The 17,449-nt window shown below is 49.8% G+C and overlaps 1 long non-coding RNA gene and 1 pseudogene across 1 annotated transcript; both read right to left on the bottom strand.

Moving 5' to 3' along the window:
• Positions 1-3,373: 3,373 nt before the first annotated feature.
• LOC112902697 lies at positions 3,374-4,581 on the bottom strand (annotated as a pseudogene).
• Positions 4,582-6,398: 1,817 nt separating this feature from the next.
• LOC112902700 lies at positions 6,399-8,449 on the bottom strand. Its single transcript, XR_003230638.1, has 3 exons — positions 8,393-8,449; positions 8,063-8,203; positions 6,399-7,467 (listed from the first exon to the last, which is right to left on the bottom strand). It is a non-coding gene; the product is annotated as an uncharacterized LOC112902700 (long non-coding RNA).
• Between the last annotated feature and the right edge of the window lie 9,000 nt (positions 8,450-17,449).

The raw sequence follows: 17,449 nt of genomic DNA, 5'->3' as shown, positions 1-17,449 counted from the left end.
GGAGGAGACACGTGGCGGCCCCGGACCCCTTCCCGGGGGAAGGGGGTCCGGGCCCCCGAGGCCGGTTGGAGCGACCCCGGACCTCCCTGGGGGTCCGGGTCGGCGGAGGATGGGCCTCCACACGGCGGTCCCGGACCTCCCTGGGGGTCCAGGCCCGGAGGCTGGTTGGAGCGATCCGGACCGTGGAGGTCCAGCCCGTGGAGGTCGGGACCGTGGGGTCCGGACCTCCAGGTCCGGACCGTGGGGGTTCGGCCCGTGGAGGTCGGACCATGGGGGTCCGGCCCCCACACGTTGTGGCCCCGGACCTCCCTGGGGTCCGGGTCCGTGGAGAGCCATCCAGGAGTGTCCCTGCCCTTGTGGGCACACGAGGGCCCCCGGACCTGTAGGAGCACGAGGGGGGATCGGAGACCAAGATCCCAGCAGACAGGTCCGGGCCGTGCGCCACGAGGAGGGCCTGGACACCCTAGCAGGAGGTACCCCTGTCCGGATGTACCGACAGGTTGGGAATATTATTTTGGCCAGAACAATTGATGGTCCATGAAAATTATTAGACGTCATGTGCATAGTCTATTTTGGAGAGCATCCTTGAATTAAAGAATGAGGTGCATCCAGTTCTGTACACTGGCAGCATCAATCGAATACATGAAAGGTACATTTATATAAATACTTTTTTGCATGGATATGCTTTCTATTTCAATTAATCGAATGCAATTAGCACGATAACTATTTTAATAAATAATAATGGAGCTAATCTCTGGCCTCCACACTAAATAAGGATGCACATAACTATTTTATTTTTTAAAATATAGGATTTGAATGATATTGGACCTAGTCATGCATCCACAACTCCATAAATTAGTAATGGTACCAAGGCCCATATACTGTATGTGTCGGTACATCCGGACAGGGGTACCTCCTGCTAGGGTGTCCAGGCCCTCCACAAGGGCAGGGACGCTCCCAGATGGCTCTCCACAGACCCGGACCCCCAGGGAGGTCCGGGGTCCGCAACGTGTGGGGCCCGAACCCCGCGGTCCGAACCTCCACGGGCCGGACCTCCGCGGTCCGGATCGCTCCAACCAGCCTCCGGGCCCGGACCCCCAGGGAGGTCTGGGACCTCTGTGTGGAGGCCAGTCCTCCGCTGACCCGGACCCTCAGGGAGGTCCGGGGTCGCTCCAACCAGCCTCCGGGCCGGACCCCCAGGGAGGTCCCGCGCCACCGCTTGGAGGCCAGTCCTCTGCTGACCCGGACCCTCAGGGAGGTCCGGGGTCGCTCCAACCGGCCTCGGGGGCCCGGACCCCCCTTCCCCCGGGAAGGGGTCAGGGGCCACCACGTGTCTCCTCCTCGGTGGCCGCAGAATGGCCCTGCCACGTGCCCGTGGCAGAGGGCCCCTCACGGGCACCCCAGCCCAACTACCGCATTAAATGCGGGTAGGTGGACTGTGGGCGCACAAGTCAAAGGCGTGGCATGCCCCTGACACCATGGTAAGCCCGCCTGACATAAAGGTGGCACGTCACTGTGCTCTGCGCACAGGCAGCACGTCACTGTGCTCTGCGCACAGCCGGCCGGCGTGTTGTCCCATCACCGCGCCACGCGCGCAGGTCATGATGGCCTGCTACAGGGCGCCGCCTGCGACAGTGAGACGAGGCGTGCGCTGCTACAGCGCACCGTTCCCTCACCTGACAAGACTGCACACAGCCATGCCCTGGCTGTGCGCACGACTCCCCGGACAAGAAGACTCCAGGCGGAGCAGAAGATAAAGATCTCCATATGTTTATAGACTAGGCTACTGTTGGCCGGACCCAACTGTCGGGACCCCGCACAGTGTAAGCACCTCCCTTGGACTATAAAAGGGAGCGTGTGCCCGTTAGAACTGAGGCTCTCTGAAGGCCTCTCAACCAAGCAGAACTAGTCTTAGACACTCTCAGGCTCTCAAACTCAAGTGCAATACAACCCCAAAGTGGACGTAGGGTATTACGCTCCGGCGGCCCGAACCACTCTAAAATCCTCGTATTCTTCCTGCGTTCATCCACCATCGATCGAGCGCTCCTAAGTCTCCTCCAAACCCATCCTTAACTAGGATTAGGCGGGTGCATTCCGCCACCCGGCTGGAGATTTCCTCCGACAGTATGCATCACGACTACAGGAAAAATTGCGGTCCATAAAAATTATTGGGCGTGTGGTAGCATGTTGGCAGTCCATTTTGGACAGCAAGCTGAATTAAGGATGAGGTACATTCCGTACCTGCACAATAGCACTAGCATGTTGCCATATTATCGAATGGTACAAGAAGAAAAGAACATTGCCGATAGACACATTAAATGGATGTGACACTTGACCTGCATGCAGATACTGCACTACATAACCCAGTCAAGCCTCGGCGGGCTTAATATAACTCCAGTTACGCAATAGAGTATTTCAGATAAACTCACAGAATAATCCAGTTGCCAAATGACTGAAGCTATGTGCCAAAAGCCTAAAAGTGTCACACAATAGTCAGGCCTGAAATGCTACGCAGACTAAATTTTGAGACAAACTCGCCAAAAAAAAAACAATCAAGCAACACTGGTGTTGAAAAATTACACCAAAGATATGGTAAGAGGCTATAGCAGAATGTCCTTCGTAAATCATAAGTAACTGAAAACCCAGGACACAGAATACATCATGGGATGATCAAAACATTTTCTTCTATTTACACTGGAAATGAACTTGCACAGATATTTAGCACCATACTTTCAGAAAATGAAAACAAATTATGCTTCTTCGCCGATATTTATAGATATCTAAGCAGCTGGATAACCAAAAGGTAATACAACACTCAGTGCTTGTTATGAAGCCCATTGTGCTAAGAGCATATATGAACTCTCTTGGCTTTATCAAAAAGAAACATATACAGCGGTATTGTTGATTTGTTATTGGTTTCAGATCAGGAAAAATACTCCGGTTCCAATGCAGACAAGTAAGAAGACTGGGTGCTAAACTGGAGAAGACTTTACCACTGATGAAGTCATGAGATAGGAGCATGAGGGTGGCAGTTCCTATTGAACCTCAGACCAGAGCAGTGGAGATTCACTTTCCTGCAGGCTAAAGTTCATGTGCTGAAGTAGCTGATGTAGAACAATACAAAATTGAAGCATTATCAGAATGACAATTTTGCTCCCAAAATCAGCAGCAGAAATCAAGCACCCATATGATCCTCCAAGAATTGCATGGATTCATTCATTTTGTTAAAGGCTTAAAGAGCATAACATAATCAGAAGAAAATGCAAATGAAGATACGGTGAGATCAAAGTGCAAGCATCCTTATTTCTGACTCAAGAAAAATAACAATAGTAACTTCAGTCAACCTCTACTTTGAGAATCACAATGTATGAGCTACAAGGCAACAATCCCAAAATTCAAGCTCCAACAGAGCAACAGGGCATTTGTGCTGTTTCTACGGCTGCTGCTTGGGATCACGGTAACCAGCATCCACCAGCACCTTCTCCTTCTTGGCGAGCTCAATGTCGTGATCAACCATCATCTCAACGAGCTGCTGGAACCCAACCTTGGGCTTCCATTTGAGCTCCCTCCTCGCCTTGGTCGAGTCCCCTTTAAGGCTGTCGACTTCCGCCGGCCGGAAGTACTTCTTGTCAATGACCACATGGTCCTTCTAGTTGAGCCCGGCATACCCAAATGCAGCCTGCAAGAACTCCTCTACGGTGTGTGACTCCTCGGTGGCGACGACGTAGTCACCTGGCTGATCCTGCTGCAGCATGAGCCACATTGCCTCGACGTAGTCCCCAGCGAATCCCCAGTCCCTGGCGGCGGAGAGGTTGCCGAGGAAGACCTTGGTCTGCAGGCCGACCTTGATGCAGCCGACGGTGCGCGTGATCTTGCGCATGACGAAGTTCTCCCCGCGGCGTGGGGACTCGTGGTTGAAGAGCACGCCGTTGCAGGCAAATAGCCCGTAGGCCTCGCGGTAGTTGACGGTGTACCAGTGCGCGGCGACCTTGGCGGCCGCGTAGGGCGAGCGCGGGTGGAACAGCGTGTCCTCGCTCTGCGGCGGCGGCGTGGAGCCGAACATCTCCGAGGAGCCGGCCTGGTAGTAGCACATGGGCTTGCGCGCGAGGCGGACGGCCTCGAGGAGGCGGAGCGCGCCCGTGGCGGCGACGTCGGCGGTGTAGTCCGAGATCTCGAAGGAGACGGCGACGTGCGACTGCGCGGCGAGGTTGTAGACCTCGTCGGGGGCGATGGCGTCGAGCGCGCGGCGGAGCGAGGAGGAGTCGGAGAGGTCGGCGTATTGGAGGCGCATCAGCGGGCGCGGGGATGAGGGCACGGCGTGCGGGTCGTGGTAGATGTGGTCCAGCCGCTGCTTGTTGAAGTTGGAGGAGCGGCGGATTAGGCCGTGCACCTCGTACCCCTTGGAGAGGAGCAGCTCCGTCAGGTAGCTCCCGTCCTGCCCCGTGATGCCCGTGATCAGCGCCACCTTCCGCGCCGGCGCGAGGGGGCGCGGAACCGAGGCGGGCTCGCCGTCGCCGGCGGCAGCGTCGCCGTTGGAGTGCGCCATTCGGGAGGGAGGGAGGGGGGTTTGGCCTCGGGTTGGGTGGGTGGGGGCTCAGATCTGAGCGGAGAGATGGGAAGCAAATTTGGGGGGGGGGAAGAAAGCAGGGGAGGCAGGGAGTATTTGTAGGGCCCGCGTGCAGAGCCGAAGGACGGGGGTCTTGGTCCACTGTGATGTGCAGCATGGGAGGAGGATTGATGGTTTTTTTCCATTTTGACGACTTGTCAACGAAATATCGGTGACTGTATTCCACCATTCGCTCTCCATGAATCTAGGCCGGTAATCGATCGAATTAACAAAATTGATGCTGTCGGAGGAAATCTCCAACCGGGTGGCGGAATGCACCCGCCTAATCCTAGTTAAGGATGGGTTTGGAGGAGACTTAGGAGCGCTTGATCGATGGTGGATGAACACAGGAAGAACACGAGGATTTTAGAGTGGTTCGGGCTGCCGGAGCGTAATACCCTACGTCCACTTGGGGGTTGTATTGCCCTTGAGTTTGAGAGCTAGAGAGTGTCTGAGCTTGCCTGTCTGCAGCCTGAGAGGCCTCCAGAGAGCTTGTGCGTTTCTGTGTATCTGTGAGAGAGCTTGAGAGAGTTGTTGTCTGTTCGGGCACACGCTCCCTTTTATAGTCCAAGGGAGGTGCTTACACTGTGCGGGGCGCCGACAGGTGGGCCCGGCCAACAGTAGCATAGCCTATAAAGATATGGAGATCTTTATCTTCTGCTCTGCTTGGAGTCTTCTTGACCGGGGAGTCGTGCGCACAGCCAGGGCATGGCTGTGTGCAGTCTTGTCTTGTCAGGTGAGGGAACGGGGCACTGTAGCAGCGCACGCCTCGTCTCACTATCGCAGCCGGCGCACTGTAGCAGGCCATCATGACCTTGTGTGCTAACGGACGCACGCTCCCTTGTATAGTCCAAGGGAGACGCTTACACTGTGCGGGCCCCGACAGGTGGGCCCGGCCAACAGTAGCCTAGTCTATAAAGATATGGAGATCTTTATCTTCTGCTCCGCGTGGAGTCTTCTTGACCGGGGAGTCGTGCGCACAGCCAGGGCATGGCTGTGTGCAGTCTTGTCTTGACAGGTGAGGGAACAGCGCGCTGTAGCAGCGCACGCCTTGTCTCACTGTCGCAGCCGGCGCACTGTAGCAGGCATCATGACCCGCGCGCGGTGCGGTGATGGGACAACACGCCGGCTGCCTGTGCGCAGAGCACAGTGACGTGCCGCCTGTGCGCAGAGCATAGTGACCTGCCACCTTTATGTCAGGCGGGCTTACCGTGGTGTCAGGGGCAGGCCACGCCTTTGACTTGTGCGCCCATAGCCCACCTACCCGCATTTAATGTGGTAGTTGGGCTGGGGCGCCCGTGAGGGGCCATCTGCCACGCGGACGCGGTAGGGCCAATACTGCGGCCACCGAGGAGGAGACACGTGGCGGCCCCGGACCCCTTCCCGGGGGAAGGGGGGTCCGGGCCCCCGAGGCCGGTTGGAGCGACCCCGGACCTCCCTGGGGTCCGGGTCAGCGGAGGACTGGCCTCCACTCGGCGGTCCCAGACCTCCCTGGGGGTCCGGGCCCGGAGGCTGGTTGGAGCGATCCGGACCGTAGAGGTCCGTCCCGTGGAGGTCCGGCCCATGGGGTCCGGCCGTGGGGTCCGGACCGTGGGGTCCGGACCCCACACGTTGCGGCCCCGGACCTCCCTGAACGTTAGCTGGTATATTAATTCCATTGATGGAATTCTGAATAGGAAAAAAAAAAGCACTATTGCTGAAGGAAAAACCACACACTACAATCGCTTGCTTCTAAGGTGTTATATTTATATAACACGAATATGGATGTGTATTGGTATCAGACAGATATGGATACATGGATACACAGTTTTCCAAAAACCAAAACATGTTTTATTTTACAACAAATAAATAATAAGGCATATATAAACATATGTAGGAGAGAATATGTACAATAGAGAATAAGAGGAAAATACAAGCACTAATGGGCCACAATAACTCTGAGCAGCCATCCCACTCAGTAGAGCCCAATCCACCCAAAAGCCGATAAAGCAACCCCCTCCCCTCTCCCCTCAAACCCTAATCTATAGATTCCTTACTGGATGCCGCCTCCTTCGTTCCTTCCCGACTACACCCGCAATGGAGCAACGCAGCAGCAACAACTATGGCCGCCCCCAGGAGAAAGGACCTTCCAGATCGAGCTCTATTTGTATGCAGCTCGAGTGCCAGCAAACCCCCCCCCCCCCCCTCCAGATCGAGCTCTGCAATTAACCGGTGAAGAAAGCTGCTATGGCCACAGGTGCCGGACCAGCACAGCAAGAATAGCAGTGAGGGCAGGTGCAGGCATGCAGCCTAGCCTGTTTCTCCTGCTTATCCTCTCTCTTCTCCCTCCCCCTCTGGTAGCGATTCGCTCAGGTGAGCTGGGACATAGCCACGAAGTGACCAGTACATATCGGCTCACATATCGAATTATCTCATATTTATTTGTCTCGATACTCCATGGATACTTATCGGCCAAATATCCAGCGCATAACGGTATCGCATACGTGTACAATACTGATACGTATCTGATACAATCTGTTCAGCATAGATTTATATATATTTGTGCTTGCAGTAGAACATAAACGATGGCCAAAGTGGACCCTAATCAAGGTCGAGTCCGTATACCTCTATAAGATTTTGTATTGCGGGTGAATATCCAGGATTACACTAAATACATAACATCAATAGATTCACATTTTTACTAATCTACAACAATATCCCCTTGTAATCAAAATTACTATCGCAATATGAATTAACTACAGCAATAAGGGATAAAAATGCATTATCAGGCTTAGTCGCGCTACCTTGTAATAGTCATGAAGGTGCAGTCCTACAACATCCACTGGCTCCCGAAATGGCCATGCATCATTATCATCGGTGATCTGTAAGGATGGAAATCAAGAAGATTGAGTGCGAATTACAGACTCATGCAGCAAACTATTCTCATGTTAAAACTTTTTCCTTAAAGAGAAAGCCATAAACTTTGTCAAAGTATCTGCAAGCTCGATATATGAGGTATTTTAACTTAATGCACGTAATGGACCTTGAATACAATCAATTAACAACAAAGATGCGTTTATGCCTCAATAGAATATGTATTTTAATTGCCCAAATGATCTTATCAATAGCACTTCCAAAAGCTGCAATCGCATACCACCTTCACTACTTAAGAACCTCAAGTAGAATTAGAAGAACCTCATTAGTATGTGCCAAGAGTATTATTCGCAAGTTCACCCAAAGACCGCAGAAGTAAACTTATAATCTAAAACATATGCTCAGGCGATCACAATGATAATAATCTAGGTCCTCACATGTTTCATTAGGAATTAGGATGGTCTGATCTATCAGGCATTCAGGCCGTTTACAGTTCTAATTGATCAGATTTCTAGAGCTTCCTTCATAATGCAAGAATACTGAGCTACACCAACAAGCACTAGGATAAACAAAAGTGCAACGAACCAATTCGAGAAATATCACCTCTCGTAAAATCACGCCCAACTGGCGCATAAGGTCGGGCATCCCCCTCCCGTATGCCCCATGCCTGCCGCCCTTACGCCCGCCGCTGCCGTGCTTCTTGCCATCGTAGAAGTCCACCACCTCGTTCACCCGTCTCTCTAGCTGCAGCACACATCGCAATAACCCCCGATCTCAGAACGGCTGCGCCCAATTCTTCTTGCGCGCAAAAGAAACTCACAAATTCCCCCGAATTCCCCCAAAAGCACATTCCGATCGACGCTTCCCCCACGGCCGGATCGCCGCTTCGACGCTAGGCGGGACGGGGCTAGGGGACAAGGAAAGGGGGCTTACCACGTCGGTCTTGGAGACGAGGTCGTCGACCTGGCGCTGGAACGCGTCGACCTCGGACTCCACCTCGGGGGCCAGCGCTGCCTCCGCCACCGCTTCTGGCGCTGCTGCACCGTTCATCGGCGTCATCTAGGGTGATGGAACCCCGAGGGGGAAATCCCGATCTTTCGGTGAGGGACGAACTGGATAACTCGATTTGGAGGAAAAGAGGGGACGTTGGCGGTCCAACTTTCAGCAACCGGGGGATTGCTGCGCCAGCAACCGATACACCTCCTCCCTGGTCGCCGCGCCCTTGCGAAGCACGACACCAGCCACGAGGGCACCCGACCTGCAAGCAAATCGAAGAACTCGCAAGAACAAGTATACAAGCACTGAAATCGCAAGGAAGAATCAAAGACTCAGCATGGATTAATCGAAAGTGGAGTTCTGAAATACAAAGAGACGGGTGGCTGGATCAGCACACGCGCTCCAGGAGAAGTAGCAGCAGCTAGTTCGTGAAATCAAAACCCGCCTCTCCCTGGTGGCGGCTGGAGTGTCTAAGTACCTGGGAGGGTCACTCCCCAACCCTAGGACGCGCCCTTGCTGGGCTCAACTGATACATGGCCCATTGGGCCGAAATATGGTGGCGCAACATCTGTGGATAGAACCCTCCTCTGTAAGGAAAAGACGATTGCGCCCAACTCCGAAAAGGTTTGATCATGAGGCTGGATCCGTTTGAAAGAGGACTTCATAAGCTTTATGCGAAGTACTGGAACGGCCCAATCCGAGTCCGAATGAAGTCGGGACTGATGTCACAAGATGGTGTTGTCATGCTGTCCGAAACCAGCCCATGCGAATCCCCTCTCCTTCTTATCCTCTCCATCATTCCTAAGCAAAACAAGAGTGCACGTGTTTCCATTGTCTAAATATAATGGACTAGAGCTTAAGAATGAACTTACTTGATGATTGAGTTGACGGGCACGAGCACGAGTAATAGGGCCAAGTGGTAGGGATGTCGCAGCTGATGGTGTAGCTTGTGGTGTGGAAGTATCGTTGGTGTTGATGTCCTCATCATAGGGTTCACGGCCGGGCGCGTGGCCGTCGGCCGCCTGCGACTACAGCCGACTGCGCCGCTCTGACGGGACTCTATTTTCTTTTCTTTCTTTTTTGTGACGGCGCATGATGTCGATGATGATGAGCATATGGGCCAGCTGAAGCGGTGAAATGGGCCGTGTATGGGCTATAGAGTGGGCTGGACACGACAAGATGGCTCTGGCACTTGATTTTCGCACCTCTATATTTACAACCAATTTATATTGGAGATATATTTTTTTAGATAAAATGGAGATATGGTTAAGTTATATCAGAGTTATAGGGATTTTTTGAGTAATTTCTAAATATATATTGTGCAACTAAAAAAATCATGCGTTAAACTTCTCTCGAATACTTTTGCACACTATGGTCTGAGTGTTAAACATCTAGAAAATATTAAAATTCTTTCTAAACAAATCTATTAAGCTCATATGATTATATACGGAATATATTTTTATTACTATTGTTGGCCATATGAGGGAGATACTTATGTGCTATATTTCTACTATAGATGAGTAAGCTAAAGAGCGTGCTATAAGTTACAAAATAACTTGTTGGTGTATAGAATCAATTTTCATCTCTCATCCTATGAATTTAGAATAGGCTTATATCTAAACTTTGAAAAGTGGTTGGAAAGTGACGGGATGTCAAATTCTAAACCAAATAGCCTAATTTATTAAGTAGATTTCAATTCCTTCAAAATAAGAGTATCGAAACGGCCCAGCCAAACTAGAAGCTAAATAGTCCGAATTAACAATTGGTTGGGAATATTATTTTGGCCAGAACAATTGATGGTCCATGAAAATTATTAGACGTCATGTGCATAGTCTATTTTGGAGAGCATCCTTGAATTAAAGAATGAGGTGCATCCAGTTCTGTACACTGGCAGCATCAATCGAATACATGAAAGGTACATTTATATAAATAGTTTTTTGCATGGATATTGTAACATCCCAGTTTTCATCACTATTGAAGGAAATGCAAGGCTACTCTCTAGAACCTTCGCCACTAAGCAAGAGTGGCAAAAATTGGGAAGACAGTTTGCCATATGCGAAGTTCTCTTACAACAATAGCTACCAGTCTAGTTTGAAGATGTCGCCGTTTGAAGCCCTCTACGGGAGGAAGTGTCGCCCACCTCTCATGTGGACTGAGGTCGGTGACCGCACTATTGAGGGCCCAGACTTTATTAAAGAGGCAGAAGACAAGATAGCAGAAATCAGAGAGAATCTAAAGGCAGCTCAGTCCCGCCAGAAAAGTTATGCCGATAAAAGAAGACGTACTCTCAGCTTTGAAGTTGGGGACTATGTGTACCTTAAAGTTTCCCCAATTCGCGGCACACGCAGATTCCAGGTACAAGGAAAGTTGGCTCCACGTTACATTGGACCTTTCCCAATTATCAAGAAAGTGGAAGCGATAGCCTACAAGCTTCAGTTGCCAGCAGAGATGTCAGATGTGCACGATGTATTCCACGTGTCCCAACTCAGAAAGTGTCTACGAGTACAAGAAGAACAAGTGGCCCCAGAAACAATCGACCTGCAGGATGATCTCAGATACCAAGAAGTACCAGTAAAAATTCTAGATATTGTGACGCGAAGAACCCGCAACTCAGCAGTCAAAATTTGTCGAGTCCAGTGGAGTAGACATTCGGAAGCAGAAGCGACTTGGGAGAGAGAAGACGCGCTCCGAGCCGAGTTCCCCAGTCTCTTTAGTGGTGAAGCTGAATCTCGGGGACGAGATTCAACCTAAGTGGGGTAGGTTTGTAACATCCCAGTTTTCATCACTATTGAAGGAAATGTAAGGCAACTCTCTAGAACCTTCTCCACTAAGCAAGAGTGAGATATTTTCAAGGCAATCCTCTAGATCCTTCTCCACTAAGTAAGAGTTAGATATTTTCAAGACAACCCTCTAGATCCTTCTCCACTAAGCAAGAGTTAGATATTTCCAAGGCAACCCTCTAGATCTTTCTCCACTAAGCAAGGGGGAGATATTTTCTATGGAATACTCTAGAATTAGTAATAAGTAAAATTTTGAAAATGTTAAGATATTTTTGGAATTCTCTAGAAGAGGGACACTTGTCCTAATATCATGGCTTCCCTTGACCTATAAATAGAGCCCCCTCCTTGCCATGGCATCCATCCATAAGCAAGGTAGATAAGTTGCGGTAGGGCTAGGAGGTGAGTGCTGGACTAGCCACTTAAAGGTGCGCGTTCCTTCGGGACTTTGTCGCTCCAATAGGGTAAGTGTTTTTATAAGTGCTAGTCTCCTGGTTAATTCTCAGATAATCATGCCAGCGCCTATTTCCTTCGCCATAACTTCAGCACTCCCTGTAAGCCACAGAGTACCCACACCATTGACCTTGAAATAACCCGTCATGCAAATATGGCGGCACCCCCCCTCGCCATAAATCGGGGTCGTCACGCACAATGCCGGCCGAGATATTTTTCCGCCGCGTGAACCGCCTCACCTCGAAGCCGACGCCCTTCCTGCTGTCCTCACCCGCGCTCGCGCACGCGCGACACGCCGGCCCCATGACGGGACCGCGCACTGCCGTCGGCACCGCGCCGTGCCGCCCACCTCCGCGTCCCCACCTCGCCCACGCCGCTGCAGCGTCCTCGCCGGCTTTGCCGCCTCGACGCTCGCGCCTTCAGCACTATCACTGTTTGAGTTGACGGCGAGCTGCCGCAGCCCACGCCGTCGCCCGTCCCTGTGCGACGCCGCTGCTGCTCTCCTCGCCTATAAAAGGAGCGAGGCCGTGATGAACTCCATCACCAGCCCAAGCACACCGAGCCGCTTCACTCCGCTAGCTGAACCACTTCTCACGAGCCCAGCTCACTCACGAGACGAAGCCCCAACAGTTGACCCTCTTCCTCGAGCTGTTCCGCGCCAAGGTGAGATGGCAGGCAGCTCCCCGACCATTAACTCTGCAATACTAATGAAGGCCCAAAACACCCACCAGACCGTGAGCACCTAATCGAAATCATTCTATTTAAATACCAACCAATACTGTAAACCCAATATCTCCTTCATATAACCTCCTTTTCATATAACTCTTTTTTCTAAACTCTCCTCAAATCATATACTATCTATTCCTCCTATTTTCATTTCCATTTGAGCGTATTTTATAGCTTGCTTGTGTTTATTTGCCGGTTGTGCCGTTTCCACCCGTAGACCACGGAGTGACCGAGGAGGAGCCTGCCAAGGAGTACGAAGGCCAGTTCAGCGGGCCGGAGCCAGAAGACCCGTACCGCGAGCAGGAAGCCGCCGCCGCCGACGCGTACGTAAGCGAAGGCAAGTTTCATCGACCCCTACGTGAGCGGTTGCATCCATGTGAGGACGTCTAGTTGTAGCCCTGGTTTAGGATCGATTACATATACCGGTACTTGAGTGATTGAATGTGCTCATACATGCATATGATTAGTTATGCATATCCAGAGTTGAGACTAGGTTATGAAGAAATTTGGCTAGGGCAGCTGGGTATGCTGGAGCCGGCGCTACCGTGGTGGTAGACTGGCAGGTGAGTGCTACCGGGGAGGTGCCGAAGCCGTGGAAGGCTTGGGCAGCGGCGATGAAGGCGTCGTACGTGTAGAAGCCCCAGGCAGGGCACAGAGCGTTGTTGCGGTAAGGCAGCAGGTCCTCGAACACGGAGCGTGTGATTATGGAGGCGACGCCGCCGCCGTCGCAGCCACTGCACTGGCTCTGGCAGCCGCACCAATAACCTTATCCTCATCAGCCACATAAAGCCTGAAAGGAACCGCTCTCCTAGGTGCCTTGAGCACGGGCGGTGAAGACAAATAAAACCTGATGTTCTCAAATGCCTCTTGCTGGTTTGCCCCCTAAGTAAATTTGGCTTCATTTTTAATCGAAGAATAGAAATAAAAGCATCAATCTTTCCAGACAAGTTAGATATAAATCTTCTTAGAAAATTCACCTTGCCCAGAAACTTCTACAAGTCCTTCTTACATGTAGGAGCTTGCACATTCCTCGTAGCTTCAATTCTTTTTGGATCAATCTCTATGCCTTTCTCATGAACAATGAAACCCATGAACTTTCCAGCCGATACAACAAAAGCACATTTAAGTGGATTCATCTTGAAACCATACTGACGCATCCTCTCAAGAGCAAGTCTCAAATCAGCCAAGTGATGATCCAATCCGGCTGATTTAATCACAATATCATCAATATAGACTTCCAAGATAACACCAAGTAAGTCATGAAAAATCAAGTTCATAGCTCTTTGATAAGTTGCACCAGCATTTTTCAATCCAAAAGTCATGACAATCCATTTCAATAAACCAACAAAACCTGGACATCTAAAGGCCGTTTTAGATATGTCTTCTTTGGCTCTGAATATTTTATTATAACCAGCATTACCATCAAGAAAACTAATGACTTTGTGTCCAGAAGCTTCATTAATCAACATATCGGCTATAGGCATAGGATATTCATCTTTAGGTGTAGCTTTATTGAGATCTCTAAAATCAATACATACCCTTATTTTACCAGAATCTTTCTTCTCAACAGGCACGGTATTAGAAATCCAATCAGCATAATGACAAGACCGAATAAATCCAGCTTCTAGTAAACGATTAATCTCCTCTTTAATTCGGTCATACATAATAGGATTAAAATGCCTAGCAGGTTGCTTGTAAGGTCTAAAACTGGCTTTAATAGGTAGCTGATGTTCAACCAAGTCACGACTCAAACCAGGAATTTCATGATAGTTCCATGCAAAGCAATCAATATATTCTTTTAACAACTTAATCAAATCGGCTTTATACTCAGCCGATAAATTCTTGTTTACAAAAGTCGGCCTAGGAATAGAACCATCTCCAAGATCTACCTTTTCTAATGGATCAACCGACGTAAACCCTTGCCCTAACTTGTCTATATCATCAAAATCTTCAAAAGCTTCACACGTATCGTTCGCATGTGCCCGATAGTGTTCAATCCTCTACTGCAACCATTCTGAATCGGACCGATCTGACCGGTTGGGCAATCCGGTCTGACCGGTTGCACCTGATCGGCTGATCTAACTCATTCTGATCACATCAAACGGTTTAGCCAATTTTCAATCGGCTTTAATACAGCAGGAACGAAGCCATCTTTAGTGCAACTGATAAGCTCATAATTGAACAGATCCAAGCCTGATAAACACTTGATGTTGTCATGAATATCCGTAGAAGTTGTATCGGCTGTAGCAATGAAGGATTGAAGTGTCTCCATGGACTACCTCTATCTCATTGCCGATCCACTGAATTAAAAGCTGATGCAAGGTAGAGGGAACACACTGATTCGCATGTATCCTATCACGTCCCAGAATCAAATTGAAGTTACCTTGTACCTCAGAGACGAAGAATGTTGTAGCAAGTGTCTTACTTCCCATGGTCAGCTCCATGGAAGCAACTCCCTTAGCGCCAATAGGATCACCTCCTCCTACGCCGTTGACCATCATGTTTGTCTTGATCAGCTCCTCGTCTGTTCCGCCAAGCTTCTTGAACAATGAATATGGCATTAAGTTCACAATAGCACCACCGTCAACAAGCATCCGAGAAATTGGTCTTCCATTGATGTTCCCCCTCATGTAGAGAGCCTTCAGATGGTTATCTAATTCCTTCGGCTTCTGCAACACAGCATCACGTGGTCCAAATTCCAAATGAGCCAAATCTTCCTCTAGAACTACAGAGTAATCCGAAGACAAGCGCACAACGTTGATCTCCACGTTACTATGTTCTGGTGATGACCCATAATCCACCAACTCCTCATCATCCTATGCCTGAGGAGCCGCTGGTAATTCTCATTGGGAAGAGCCGAAGCAGGCGCCACCGATTCAGCTTTCTGTTCTGCTCCAGGGGCAACCGGTCTGACCGGTTCTGCTGGGCGGTCAGACCGGTCCTCTGTACCGGTCAGACCGGTCGGCTGGGGTGGCTCCACTGGTCCTGCTTGCTGGTCAGCTGCCTTGACCCTCCACACCTTGCTCTGAGGGACCATAGGCCTGTACTGGTTGAACTGCTCATCCCTCAGCTTCTCTGCTTCCTGCTCCTTCTTCTCCTGAAAGGGCAAGCGCTGCAACTTCCTCTTTTGGGTACGGGTCAACCTCGGAGGACACCACCTTGGTTGAAAGTACTTTGCTATCGAACTGCTGCTGCTAGCTTCATGATCATTTGCCATGACAATTTTCTGGATAGAAGACTTGTCCGAATTACCAAAAACCATCGGCCCCTTGCCTACATCCTTGACGACCATATTCACATCACCAATCTGCACTATTTTATAAGCAGCAGTTCTTCCTGAGTCCACCTGCATAGGCTGCACCTCTTTCTTCTTCTCCTTGACACGATATTCCTACCTTGGAGAGCGATAATGTCCTGGCCCCTGGTAGAACCGGTCTGTAGCGGTGTGACCGGTCCGTAGACGGTCTAACCGGTGCAGGCTGCTGCTTTGGACCTGATTGGTGAGATCCCAATCGGTCATGCACCGGTCGTGACAACCTGTCAAACACAGGCCTTCTGTGATCTTCCTCCCTCTGGTGAGATGGCGGATGCGGCATTGGATAGCATTGCATCCAGATTCCTTCATGTTCCCATGTTGGACAAGAAGAATACGATGCCGGCAGCACCCAAGGCATTGTAGCATACACCTTCTGAGGTGGAAACAACATAGTGACGTCGCCCCTGTGCTTGCTGAATTCTCCCTTAGGAGATGATGGCCTATCTTCGCGTGGACACCACCTTGGCTTTTTTTTTAATGGGCGATCTCTTGGAATGGCCTTTTGATTTGTGTAATTGTTCAGAAGCTGATCAAAGGTCAGTTTTTGTTTTGCAAATCTGCCCTGCACCTTTGACTCATTAACCTTCCAAGTACCAACTTCCGGGCGCTTGGGTTTAATCATCTTGGGTCGGCTCTGGGCTGGACCGATCTAACCAGTATGAGCAACCGGTCTGACCAGTCGCACCTGAGTCTCATGAGGAATTGGCTTGCCCCCCGAGTCCAGAAGGTTTTACAGTAATTTTTAGGGACTCCTTCCCATAAGGAGTCTTCTCAAGCACCACTTTCCTGGCTAGAATCTTTTCTTCTAAAGTTTTCGACCTCTCCTCACCAATGACCACATTTTTCCCTTTAGCTCCTTCGGCTTGTTCCGGCCAAATGAGTACCTTGGCGTTATCCAGATCAATGATGTGAACTGGAAACAGTGTTTTAGCAATCTGCATCTTAGGCAAGACCAATCATCCTTCATTGATGGCCGATTGTACTTGTCAAAGGAAAACATTACAATCATTAGTTTCATGAGATGAAGAGTTATGCCACTTGCAGTATGCACGCCGCTTCAACTCCTAAAGTGGCAGTATGGCATGAGACAACTTAATGTTTCCGTTTTTAAGCAACTCATCAAATATACAATCACATTTAAAAATATCAAAGGTAAATCGCACTTCTTCTTGCCGATTCTTTTGAGTCTACTTGAGTGATGAGCATGAATATGATTTGGCCTTAAATGGCCAAACAAACTCGACAGCATAAACTTCTTTCTCCTAATCGTCCGAAGAGTTAGATTCGTAATCAACAACGTGTGTGTTGGACCGATGAGTTTTATAAGTATCTTTCGCATTTTTAAACTTGAACTCTTGATTCAAAGCTCTAACTTGAAGTTGGTTGACAGTAATAAAATCATAACCTTCAATTTTTTCTTTAAAATGCGAACGCAAACCACCAAGAGCCAAATCAGCCAAATCCTATTCAGAAATTGACAAATTGGAACAACGGTTTTTTATGTCTTTAAATCTCTTGAAATAATCAAGAATTGATTCATCCCTATCTTATCTAACCGATGTTATATCTGTCAATTTTTCTTCATTATCCCCGCTATAAAAGTGATCATGAAAGTTTTGCTCTAATTCGTTCCAAGAATGGACCGAATTCGGGGCTAATGACAAAAACCGAGAAAAAGCAGTCCCAGTCAAAGACAGAGAAAATAAGCGAACACGCAAAGCG

The sequence above is a fragment of the Panicum hallii genome, chromosome 8 (assembly GCF_002211085.1).
Source record: "Panicum hallii strain FIL2 chromosome 8, PHallii_v3.1, whole genome shotgun sequence".
NCBI lineage: Eukaryota > Viridiplantae > Streptophyta > Magnoliopsida > Poales > Poaceae > Panicum > Panicum hallii.
Note: the sequence above shows the minus strand (reverse complement) of the source record. Positions and strands in the feature narration are given on the sequence as shown.